This window comes from Herpailurus yagouaroundi, unplaced genomic scaffold (genome assembly GCF_014898765.1).
Source record: "Herpailurus yagouaroundi ecotype Mexico unplaced genomic scaffold, PumYag 67700, whole genome shotgun sequence".
NCBI lineage: Eukaryota > Metazoa > Chordata > Mammalia > Carnivora > Felidae > Herpailurus > Herpailurus yagouaroundi.
In genome coordinates, this window is record NW_024420499.1 from 5,513,693 (window position 1) to 5,526,303 (window position 12,611).

The window sequence follows — 12,611 nt, forward strand, 5'->3', positions numbered from 1 at the left end:
TATTTGAGGTTTTTCTGTACTTTACCATGTAATTTAGCAATTTGATCATCCCATGAGGCATTGTTTAAGTCCCTTTAGATTTTTTTCTTCCTGATCTCAATGGCAATACAGGTTCATTGTAGAAAATTTAGAAAACACAGAAAGGTTTATAGGAAATTTAAATTGCTCAAATTCTCTTTAGATCTTTTATTCTAATTTTTCCTTTTTTGGGCTCAACTTCATACATTACTGCATGTTATAACATCCACTCAGCCAAATGATACCTTAAGTCAGCTGATTCTCAAATTAGTCCATTATACTTTTATTGCTGGCCTTGTTAATCCATACTTTTGGTGTAGAGGCTGAATCAGTTTCAAATTTGGGCAGCTTTCAGTGATCCACTTGTTCCTTATTTCACTTGGCATAGGTAAGTAGGAGGAGATAGCAGATGGTTATACCTCATCAGAGAGCCATAACTTGGTTTACTACATAAAGCTACTCTACCAAAAAGTGTTGTTCCAAGGACTCCCATTCTGTCTACCTTGTCTTAGTCTTAGTACAAACAACTTTATTACCAAGCTACTCATCTCACCACATTCCTGTCTCTAATCCAAGTGGAATCAACTTGCAAGGAGTGGGATGTGGCAAACAGCCAAATGGTAATACTTCGTGCACTGGGAGGTCACATCTATGTGACATCAAACAATTGGATGTAACTTAAAAACCTGGTTGAATCAAGTAAGCATTAATTAGATGAAAGGCCACAATGGATTGACCATTTTATTTTCCAGTTAAAGCTGGTTGACCTAATCAAGCACATTTCCCATCTGGTTGGTTGCTTCTGGCCCATTAAAATAGTGGAAACTCTGTAATAGAATTCTCTCTTACCCCTTCTCTGGTCTGTGCCATCTTTTCAGGTCAAGATAATTGATAAGTAGACCACAGACACAGACATAAGTTACCTTAAATAATACATCATATATCTGTTGTTTGTGTATTGCTTGGGTTTCTCTGGAGTGGTTTGTAAAAAACCCTGCTATCTCACCTCTTTTCCAGTTCAGATTTACTGCAAGCAAGCAGTAGTGGACCTTTTCCAAAGCGGCATTGAGAATAGAGGTGGCCATTAATTTATATTCTCACTTTGCCTCACTGCAAATTAGAGTGGCTCCAGATGACATTAAGAATTTTTCAAAGGTGATCTAATTCCAAGCAAATAAATCTGCACATAGAATCATAGAGCTGGAAGGGCTTGGAGATCATCAACCCTGTTGAAAGGTAGGGTATTGGGGTCCAGAGAAGAGAAGTCATCTTCTTATGATCACCATCTAGTTAGAAGAGGAACTGCTCTTACCAAAGTCAAAAAGAGATCTGAGTTATCAAGGACAACCCCTGACACTTAGGAACACTTCTTAGAGATCCTGGGATAAGACCTCTAACCATGCATGTGGGCACAAGCTTGGCAGGCATATTTTGGTTTACAGTGTTTTGAGTTGGTGACTCTGTGACATCACAATCCAGAGAGAGAGAAAAGATTGCAGGTTCCTTGGTCACTAGATCACCTCTACCAAACAGGATCTTATCCATAGCTATAAATATTCCCAAGTTGATTTAGCCCAAATGTATGGAAAACAAACCTCCAATTATTCCCAGGCTTATGGATTCACTTATAGTTTATAACACATGGTCTTAGTTCCATTTATCAATTTAGTCTCAGAAATACCTGAGAAGAGGCCTAACTTCAGAGGATATCTTAAGAATATTTTCACTGTTGCCCATCATCCAAATAAGAGCTCCAGTATATAGTGAGAGAAGTCAGAGGAGAACTAAGCTCACAAACTTCAAAGCAAGATTAGAATTTAGAACTAATTCAGATTACTATTGTTGACACCACCTTTATCCTCCAGAGCCATGAAATCTGAGTTGTGGGGACAGTTGTATACCCAGTGAGTATAGGATAGCTAGATAGGTACTTTGCTCCTGTGTTCACTGACTTCAGCTGTTTTCAGGGGTGACTGAGCCCATCATGTGGAATAGTCCAAGGTAAACTTCCCATGACCATGCCTTCCGGGAATGAGAAATCAAAGGAAAAGCAGTTGCTCCAAGCAATTTCTGGGAGCCATTTAGGGGGCTAGCTGATGGAGTTAAGTTCTTTATAAATGGCAGTATATTAACTTCATGGGGACATTTTTAGTGTGGTTAAGAAGCAAGACATACTTGTTCTTTTGGGTATTCCTCGGTCCAGGAGCAATCTAGAGTCAATTTCTTGAGATGATTGTGAGTCTGTAGAACCTGCCCCATTGGTCAGATTTGGGTTGGCTTAGGTACTGACCTCACAGGACAAACATTAATATGGAATATCCTCATTTATGCCTATAATTTGAACATACAATATTATTTGAATGGTTTATAGTGATAGTATTCCAAAAGAGTGTGATAAGATGGTTTTGTTACTTCTGGGAAGTAATTTTTTCCCCTGTTTGTATCTCTGTATTGCAGTGCACTTTTCTGTGACTAAAGTTCAGGACTTATAATTTTCCTGTTCTAAAAGTTTTAATGTTTCTACACTTTTATAAATTCCTTAGTTAAGTTCCAATCTAACTTTCTCTATCCTTCTTACAGTTTATGCTCTAGCCCAAGCCTATTATTTGTTCTTTCCCCTGACCTTTCCTGATGCCATGCCTTTTTTGTACTTTTCCCTCTACCTGAAATTGCTCCCCTGCTTCCCACCACCAGAGGCCCAAATTCAACCCTTCCTTGAAACTCTAGTCAAATACTGCTTCTTCCATAAAGATTTCCTTGTTCTCTCTAGTGATATGTCCATATTTCTGAATTTCTATAATAATTTTACCTATACTTCTTTAATGTTTATATAATATTAATTTGTTTTATAGCCATTTGTGTACTTGTCTCTGTTATACTTTGGTCTAGAGAAAATAATACATGTTACAAGCCTCTTGAGAGCAGGAATCATGTTTGAGTGATCTTTGTACTCTGAAAAATGCTTGACACATATAGAAGGCACTCAATATTTGTTGAATAAATAAATGAATGTTTCTATGCCTCTCTGCATACTAAGACTAAGGGACTAAGAGGGGCCATGATCATTTTCTTGATATCTGTGAAAAGATACCATGGGGAGCAGGGTTTCACTTTGTTTTATGTGGCCTCTGGAGATAGAATCTGGATCAAGTGATGGAAGCTGGAAGCCTGAGGTCAACATAAGGAACAACTCTAGTAATCAGAAATGTCCAAAAATGAATGTTTGGATCTCAAAGATAGTGAGTTCTCTGTTACTGGGGGTATTCAAACAGAGGCTGAATGGTCATGTTCTGGGGAAGAGTAGCTGATATTTCTACCATTGTATGGAGGATTGGGATAAATGATCTTTTGAGATTCCTTCCCACTCAAATCTTTGGTTCTATGATTTCGTAACATGCCTCCTTAAGATAGACTTAAGCAATTTTCAAATGTTAAGAACACATAAAAACAGATCAGATTAATTCAAGTTAAAAGTAGACAAGGAGTTATAATAAACAGAATTAGAGGGGTGCCTGGGTGACTCAGTCAGTTAAGTATCTGACTCTTGATATCAGCTTAGGTCATGATTTCATGGTCGTGGGATTGAGCTCGGCGTTGGGCTACAGTGTGGAGCCTCCTTGGGATTCTCTCCCTCCTCTCTCTGCCCCTCACCCACTCGTGCATGCACACTGTCTCTCTCTCAAAATAAATAAATAAACTTAAAAAAAAACAGAATTAGAAGCTTGAGATAGCCCCATGATAAATCACTGTATTTGACCATGAAATTTTACTCCTGAGTTTCTTGGCAGTTAAGGTAAAAAGGGAGGAAAACAACAAAATTGAGTCACATGATTGCCTATTAAGCAAAAAAGAAAAACACCTATGAGTTCATCTGCCTAGACAGATTTTTTTCCCTGCCACTGAATTCTAGAAGGAATTTATCATGTAATTCCTTGTATAATAGGTAGTGTTTATTATAATGGGCAATGTGGTTTTACAAAAGATATAGGTATAATCTTCAAATGAAAATGTCTTTCCTTCCCCTTCAAAAAAAAAAAAAAAGAAAAGAAAAAGGAAAAAAAAGACCGTAAAATGTCACTTTTTAAGCCAGTAGGAGTCTTTTTCCCTCAGAAAGCTAAGATGTTATAGTTAAGATAAATTGCTTTCTGTTGATTAGGCTTAATATAGAGACCTGGCACAGAGAACCTAAAAGAATGGACAGTTAACATGATCATTATCTGCTCTCAAGTATCTCCTGTATCAAGTTATCCTTTGGATTGCAGACAATTTATTGTTAAATTCCCCGAGGAAGGTATAAAAAAAAAAATAGAGACTAGGAGCCTAAGGATTTGTGGTCTCTGCCAGTTACTTGCTGGCAAAGGACAGTAGAGATATGCATCCTGGTCCTACCTACCTCATAGGGATGCCGTGAAGATGGAAGAAGAGAAAATTGATGTCAAAGCACTGTGGAAAGTTACAATTTCTAACCAAATGTCAGGGATGAGGGATAATGCTATTGCTATCAGACTGCATCTCACGAGGGCCTAGGCCTCAGGGAGGGCTTTGATGGTTAGTTACTGGGAAAAGCCAATTTGTCAGATCTGCTATGAAGTGTCATTGCATATCTACAGGGGCAAGGCATTCAACGTCAGAGAAAGATGATTTTATGAAATTAATGAAACTTTTATGGAGGAAAGACCCTTGTTGACCAGTGTCAGAGTAGTGTCTTGGTCAAAGACAGAGTCTAGCAAACAACAGTAATTTCAGAATAATTCATATTCTCACACTAATCAAAAACCACGAAGGGGATTCAGAGAAACTCATTGAAATCCCACTTTTTCTCCTGTGTTTTTTTCCATCATATTCCACAGGTATCTAGGGTCTTTCTCTTTAATTCATCACCCCCTCCAACTTTTTCTGGACCTTCAGGCAGAACAATTATCTTTTCTCAATATTCCCCTTCCTCCAAGCACTTTATTACGTACATTGACTTAGAAGTCAGCCTAAATCCTTTCCTCCTGGCTCTCCTGTATCCCTGCTGTCTCTCTTCTTGATTCTTCATCACAAAAGGCCAAAAATCAATTTCCAAACACAGGAAGAAGAGTTTGGAGTGGTAAAAATCTAAGAAAACAAAAACCAACCTCTCCTTGATGCACTGAGACATGGAGAAAGTTGTTAACATATATAATTATTAACTAATTAACTAATTAATTTTCCTTAATTTTTTAAGTTAATATTTTCATCCCATTACACCATGATATGGAAGTTTAGTCAATTCTCCATTACAGACAAATAGATTACCAGAATCACTCAATTTCACTCCCTTTTGTTAGGCCAATCTCTCTCCTTTCTACTCCAACTTATAGAATAGACTTTCCCACAAGAGTTGGAAAAAACATTTGGAAGCAATAGTTATAGCAAAACCTGCTGGTGGATGTGGTCAGGAAAGTCAGTAAGGCTGGCAGAAAGGCTGAAGCCCTTCTTGGACTAGTTCTATACATCATTCTGAGAGATGCCATCTTCAGCATACATAGGAGCAAAGAGGGGCTGGCTAAACTTCCCAGTGCTTTCTACATCTGCCCTTTGCAATGCAGCTTCAATATTTGGCTTGTGGTGTGAAGTCCCTAAGCATGAGGAATACCTCTTAAAACAAAATCCAACCCCAAATTCTAAAGCCAAATGTAAATATTTCAATAACCAATCTTACCATTCTTCTCTATTGACACAAATTTTGGCTAAGAGATAGAAAATTGAAATAAAAACACTTTAAAGGCATGAAGAAAACATCTTTATCCTCTCATTTATGTCCCTAACACTAGCTGTAGAAGTAAAGAAATGTCAGCTTCTGGGGTGCTTGGGTGGCTCAGTTGGTTGAACGTCTGACTCTTGGTTTTGGCTCAGGTCATGATCTCACAGTTTGTGAGTTCAAGCCCCACATCAGGCTCTGTGCTGGCAGCATGGAGCCTGCATTGAATTCTTTCTCTCCCTCTCTCTCTGCCCCTCCCCCACTCACCCTATCTGTCTCTCTCAAAATAAATAAACTTAAAAAAAGAAATGCCAGTTTCTACAGATTATAGAAAAGGTAAAGGCTAAATTTAGTGTGTCTAAATTTCTAGATCTCTCCAAGATTCTCACAGATTAACAAGGTAAATCATTTCAGTGGTCTTTCTAACCTTACTATCTCATGTAAGTCATGGGATTTTGATACCAGATAGGATTTGCAGTCTGATTATACATATGAAGAGTAGTAGTTGGCATAAACATAGCAACAAGAATAACTCAATGATTCATGGCAGTGTTGACACAATGTCTCAAGAGCTTAGCAAAGGCTTTCACATGCATTAATAAAAATGCAGGTCAAGCTTGATGGTTGGTGACAATGATATACATTCTTTATCATCTACCTAAATATACCACCTACAGGACCCCAGATAGACAGTTTTTGCATCTTCTTATTCCTTTTTGTGTTCCCAATAAATAGATTTATAGAATTTTAAAGCTGTAAAGGGACCTCAAATATCATTTAGTTCAAGTTTCTTATTTCACAGACTGGAAAACTAATTCCAGAGAAGAAATTATCTTCTCCAAATTTGCACAGCTGGTTAGTGGCAAAGCTGGGACTAGAACTTCCTTTCTGCTTCAGGTGCATAGTTACTATTAAATTCAAACATTGGCTATCAGCAGAGTATATGCTATTGAAAGGCACTAAGTGTCCATAATAACTTCTGTGCTTCAGTTCAATAAATTCTGAGCTTCTGCACTGCAAAGGAAACAGCAACAAAACTGAAAGGCAACCGATGGAATGGGAAAAGATATTTGCAAAAGACATATAAGATAAAGGGCTAGTATCCAAAATCTATAAAGAACTCACCAAACTCCACACCAGAAAAGCAAATAATCCAGTGAAGAAATGGGCAGAAGACATGAATAGACACTTTTCCAAAGAAGACATCCAGATGGCCAACAGACACATGAAAAGATGCTCAGCATCACTCATCATCAGGGAAATACAAATCAAAACCACAATGAGATACCACCTCACGCCAGTCAGAGTGGCTAAAATGAACAAATCAGGAGACTATAGATGCTGGGAGGATGTGGAGAAATGGGAACCTCTTGGACTGCTGGTGGGAACGCAAACTGGTACAGCCACTCTGAAAAACAGAGTGGAGATTCCTCAGAAAATTAAAAATAGAACTACCCTACAACCCAGCAATAGTACTGCTAAGAATTTACTCAAGGGATACAGGAGGGCTGATGCATATGGGCACTTGTATCCCAATGTTTATAGCAGCATTTTCAACAATAGCCAAATTATGGAAAGAGCCTAAATGTTCATCAACTGATGAATGGATAAAGAAGATGTGGTTTATATAAACAATGGAATAATACTTGGCAACGAGAAAGAATGAAATCATGCCATTTGCAGCAACGTGGATGGAACTGGGGGGTATTATGCTAAGTGAAATAAGTCAGTCAGAGAAAGACAAATACCATATGTTTTCATTCACACGTGGATCTTGAGAAACTTAACAGAAGACCATGGGAGAGGGTAAGGGGGAAAAATGGTTACACAGAGGGAGGGAGGCAAGCCATAAGAGACTCTTAAGGACTGGCAGTAAACTAAGGGTAGATGGGGGGTGGGGGAGAGGGGAAAGTGGGTGATGGGCATTGAGGAGGGCACTTGTTGGGATGAGTACAGGGTGTTGTATGGAAACCAATTTGACAATAAATTATATTTAAAAAATAAATTAATTCTGATCCCTTTCATTATGAAGCCAATGAATCATTAGCAATTGATTAGGTCTTTGCGTTGCAATATAATTTCTAGTATGCTCCATGATTTTGCATTTTCTGTCTTCCTCTTTGGCACTGACTGAAAAAGCTACACAAACTATTTTTTGGACGAGCTCAGTTGGTTAGTTATATCACATCAGTAGAAAGGAAAAGCCTCAACTTTTGATTATTTAGTCTACACTCGTAAGAGTTTCCTGACTTATACTTTCTAAATGGACTTAGTCTTTAGACTTTACAAGGAAGTAAATCATGCTTATGTGAATAATACATTTATTCAGCTTTTTTCCCCACCATGGGAGAAAGATTTGAAATTGCCAATCTATGGATCAGTTTAGGATCACATGTCAACTGGTTAGTTTCCAAATCCTCTCACCCAAATCTTCTGACTGTGACAAGATACAACTAGAATAAGAATCTGCTAACAGCTGCCAGATCTAGGTAACAGTTTTTCAGACTAACTTCTTAAAATAATGCTTTTGTGATGGTAAGTTAACTGATTTTAAAATTCTGTCTTGTACGTATGCTAGTGAATGCTAATTCAGCTATTTATGACACTCACTAGAGTGATATTCTCTATCTTGGGAAAAAGAGAATTGAATTTATTCAAAATCAGTTGTAGGCAGTGGTAACATTAAGTTCAGTGGAACTGCAATTCTGGCTTGTCCTCCCTGTCCCTCTCTCTGGTCAGTGACATAGAGATAAACTTAGTTTCCAAAGGACAATTTAATATGTTGAATGTTGACTAGTGAAACAGACTATTACTGAGAAGTCTCATATACTATCCATATACCTGATTACCATGGAACAATTTGGAATAAGCTGTCTTCTAGAGTCTGTCCAAGGTCGTCTTCATTAAAGTAACTCATTGGTTAATCTACATCTTGTGACATCAGCTGGGTATTCATACAGCCTGGCAATCCTGGGCATGTGCTTGGAAGTTCCTCCAGTCATTTTTTATTACAGTGTCAAAGAGGTAGTGCCAAATGGGTAATAGTTGTAGTGTCTTTTCTGCTTCTCTTCCAATCCATTTCTGTGCCAAAGAATCAAGGTAAGCTTGACAAATATGGCAAATAAATCTGGCAAATAACCTTTTAATCAGAACCACTGAAGCAGCCAAACCAGATAAATGGTCTCCAAAGTGGATTTTTGTTTGTGGTAGGTATGCTGAAATGATCTGGGCTGTCTATTTATGAGAAATAGAGTCACTATGGGATTTTCAAGCTCATCATCCTTGGAGTAAACATCAACTGTGGCTATTAATTCCAGGCATCATTAGTTTACTGAAGAGCCAGTTAACAACATACCATTTTCAAATCCAGAAATTGCTAATCTATTCCTTTTAGCAGAAAATCTTATCACTGTCATTAGCACTATCACTATGTACCTACTGTGTGCTAGAAACTGTATACACCTGATCTTTTCCGGTCCTCACAATGGTCCTGGGAAGCAGGTACTATTATTAACAAATTAACTATTATTTACAAATGAAGAAACTGAGGCTCAGAAGTGTTAAGCATATTACCCAAGGCCACAAACATAAGTGGCAAGCAAAATCAAAACCAGTTCATCTTGATTCCAAAGCCCATTCACATTCTATGGTACTCACATGATGTGAAATTATCCAAGGAGACCAAAATAACATTTTCACTGCAGACTTTGCAAGGCACTAAACTACTCAGAATTCTAAATTCTAGGAATTTTTACCCCCACTTGAGGGAATAGTTTCCTAGCTTTGAGGCTTAATTCAACAGACACTTGATGGATGAGGCAGATACTGGAGAACATGGTGGGGGGAGCAAGTATATTAGGCAAACCAGAGTCAGAGTGTGTGCTCCCTGGGTTCTGTCTGGCCAGGTAAGTGGAAATAAGTTTCCCCAAAGTGTGAAATGAAAAAGGCAAATACAAACCATTAAATCACATTGTTGTTAACTGAAGTTCCAGCCTCGTAGATGTATTGTTTCAAAACATTTAACCTAGGAAAAACTGTTTACTGAACCATTAAAAAAACCCCTGTCATATAGAGGTGCCTGGCTAGCTCAGACAGTAAAGCATGTGCTCTTTGATCTTGGGGTTGTGAGCCCCATGTTGGGTGTAGAAGCTTCAAGAAGCTTCAAGAAGCTCTACCTCTGCTTACAGAAGGGGTCTCTGATGGATATTGAATACTGGAATTTGGATGGAACCAAACCAAAAACAAAATGCTAGGACTAGCCATACCCATTTGCTAAGCTGCACTTTACCAACTGAAGCCAAATATTCTCACTGAACTGTAATCTGAACTGAGGTGTGTTGTTTATCCAAAAGAATGAAACTGGACCACTTTCTTACACCAAACACAAAAATAAATTCAAAATGGATTAAAGACCTAAACCATCAAAACCCTAGAGAAGAGCATAGGCAGTAATCTCTTTGACATAGGTTATAGCAGCTTCTATCTATATATGTCTCTTTAGACAAGGGAAATAAAAGCAAAAATAAACTACTAGACTTCATCAAAATAAAAAGCTTCTGCACAGAGAAGGAAACAATCAACAAAAGTAAAAGGCAACCTACTGAATGGGAGAAGATATTTGCAAATGACATATCTGACAAAGGGTTAGTATGCAGAATCTATAAAGAACTTATAAAACTCAACACCCAAAAAATGAATGATCCAATTAAAAAATGGGAAGAAGACATCAATAGACTTTTTTCCAAAGAAGACATACAGGTGGACAATAAACACATGAAAAAATTCTCAACATCACTGATCAGTAGGGAAATACAAATAAAAACTATGAGATATCACCTCACACCAGTCACAATGGCTAAAACCAACAGCACAAGAAACAACAGGTGTTGGCAAGGATGTGGAGAAAGGGGAATCCTCTTGCACTGTCATTGGGAATGCTAACTGGTGTAGCCACTTTAGAAAACAGTATGGAGGTTCCTCAAAAAGTTAAAAATAGAACTACCCTATGATCTAGCAATTGCACTGCTAGGTATCTACCCAAAGAATACAAAAATACAAATTCAAAGGGATGCATCCACCCTGATCTTTATAGTAACATTATCTACAATAGCCCAACTATAGAAACAACCCAAGTGTCCATTGACTGATGAATGGATAAGGAAGATGTGGTATATAGAGATATGCAATGGAATATTACTCAGCATCAAAAAGAATGAATTTTTGCCATTTGCAATGACGTAGATGGAGCTAGAGAGTATTATGCTAAGCGAAATAAGTCAGCAAAAGACAAATACCATATCATTTCACTTATAAGTGGAATTTAAGAAACTAAACAAATGAATATAGGTGAAAAAAAAGAGTCAAACCAAGAAACAGACTCTTAACTATAGAGAACAAACTTATGGTTACCAGAAGGGAAGTGGGTGGGGGGATGGGTTAAATAGGTGACAGGGATTAAGGAGTGCAATTGTTGCAATGAGTACAAGGTGATGAATAGAAGTGTTAAATTACTATATGGTACCTGAAACTAATATAGCATGGTATGTTAACTAACTGGAGTAAAAATTAAAACTTAAAAAAACAAACTGTGTTATTGTTGTTTTCCTAACATATGATGAATTGATTCAAACTAGACCCAATGTTGGGCATTTTCTAAAGTGATTTAACCCAAAATAACACAGAACTTCAAAATAATCTTAATATTAAATTTGAATTGAATTGATATATTTGTAGTCCAGTCAATTTCAGTTCTTGATTGATGATGCCACTGAGCTTCCAGAGTTAGAGCCCTGCTCTGTTTGGAGAGCTCAGCTCTGTCTTAACTGAGTAACTCCTGTGTTGCTTCCTGGATCATATTACCCATAAACCCACCCAAATTCTGAGAGCATAAGCAATAGACTAAGGTGGAAGACTGTTGTCTGCTTTCATACACAATAGAATGTCTGTGGATGTCATTATAAAATATGCACTGACCTTCTTACTGTTCTTCAAACACACCATGTATATTCTTGCCTCAGTTTTAGCTATGACACATGCCATTCCCTCTGCTTGGAATACATTGCCTTCACATAATTTGCTCTTCCCTTTTTCAGGTGTCTGCTCAAATATCACCTTAATGGAGAATGTTTTCCATGATTATCTTATCAAAAACATCACCCATAACACTTTAAACATCTTTTAAATTTTTTATAACGTCCAACACCATTTGACAAGTTATACCTTTGTTTAATTGTTTACTGATTGTTTTCCCCCACTGGAATTTCAGTTCCATGAGAGCAAAGACTGTTTTGCTCACTGTCTTATCCCTAGTTCTTAATATAGTGCCTGGCATGTGGTAGGTGTTTAATAAATATTTGGAAAAAAAGGAAACATTACATAAGATAATATGGCACAGTCCAAAGAATATAACTCTAGACTTAGAAAACTTCAGATTTAGTCTAAGCTCTGTTATTAGCTTGTTGCAGTCTGGGACAAATCATGTTACCTTTCTGGACTTTAGTTTACTCACTAGACAAATGAGATTATTTGTTTCTTCTTTATCTCATTAATGGAGATGTTATGAGATTCAAAAGAAATAATATATATGGAAGTCCTTGGAAAAATAGAAGCTATGAGATATGTGCATGTTTCTTTCCAGACTATCGAGGTCAGGTGTTCTGCAGCAGAAGCCATTTTCACTGGTTCAATCTCATGCAAACATCATGTTGTCTTCTCATATTTCTAAATGAAGATAAGCCCCTGGGGCAAATAAGCTACTAGTTAATGGGGGCTAGTTGGCCTGAATCCTTAGAAGAGCATGCCCAAAGGCCAAAAGACCAGTCTAACTGAAGTCAGAATCCAAATTGATTCTCTTTGCCAAAACTTTCAC

The 12,611-nt window shown here is 37.5% G+C and overlaps 1 protein-coding gene across 1 annotated transcript in view; it reads left to right on the forward strand.

The window, feature by feature from the left end:
- The window catches only part of GUCY2F (guanylate cyclase 2F, retinal), a 112,016-nt gene extending 105,170 nt beyond the window's left edge, over window positions 1–6,846 (forward strand). Inside the window, exon 20 of the mRNA XM_040468371.1 lies at window positions 6,546–6,846. The gene's annotated coding sequence lies outside the window, so the exon portion shown is untranslated. The remainder of the gene's footprint in view (window positions 1–6,545) is intronic.
- Window positions 6,847–12,611: the final 5,765 nt, after the last annotated feature.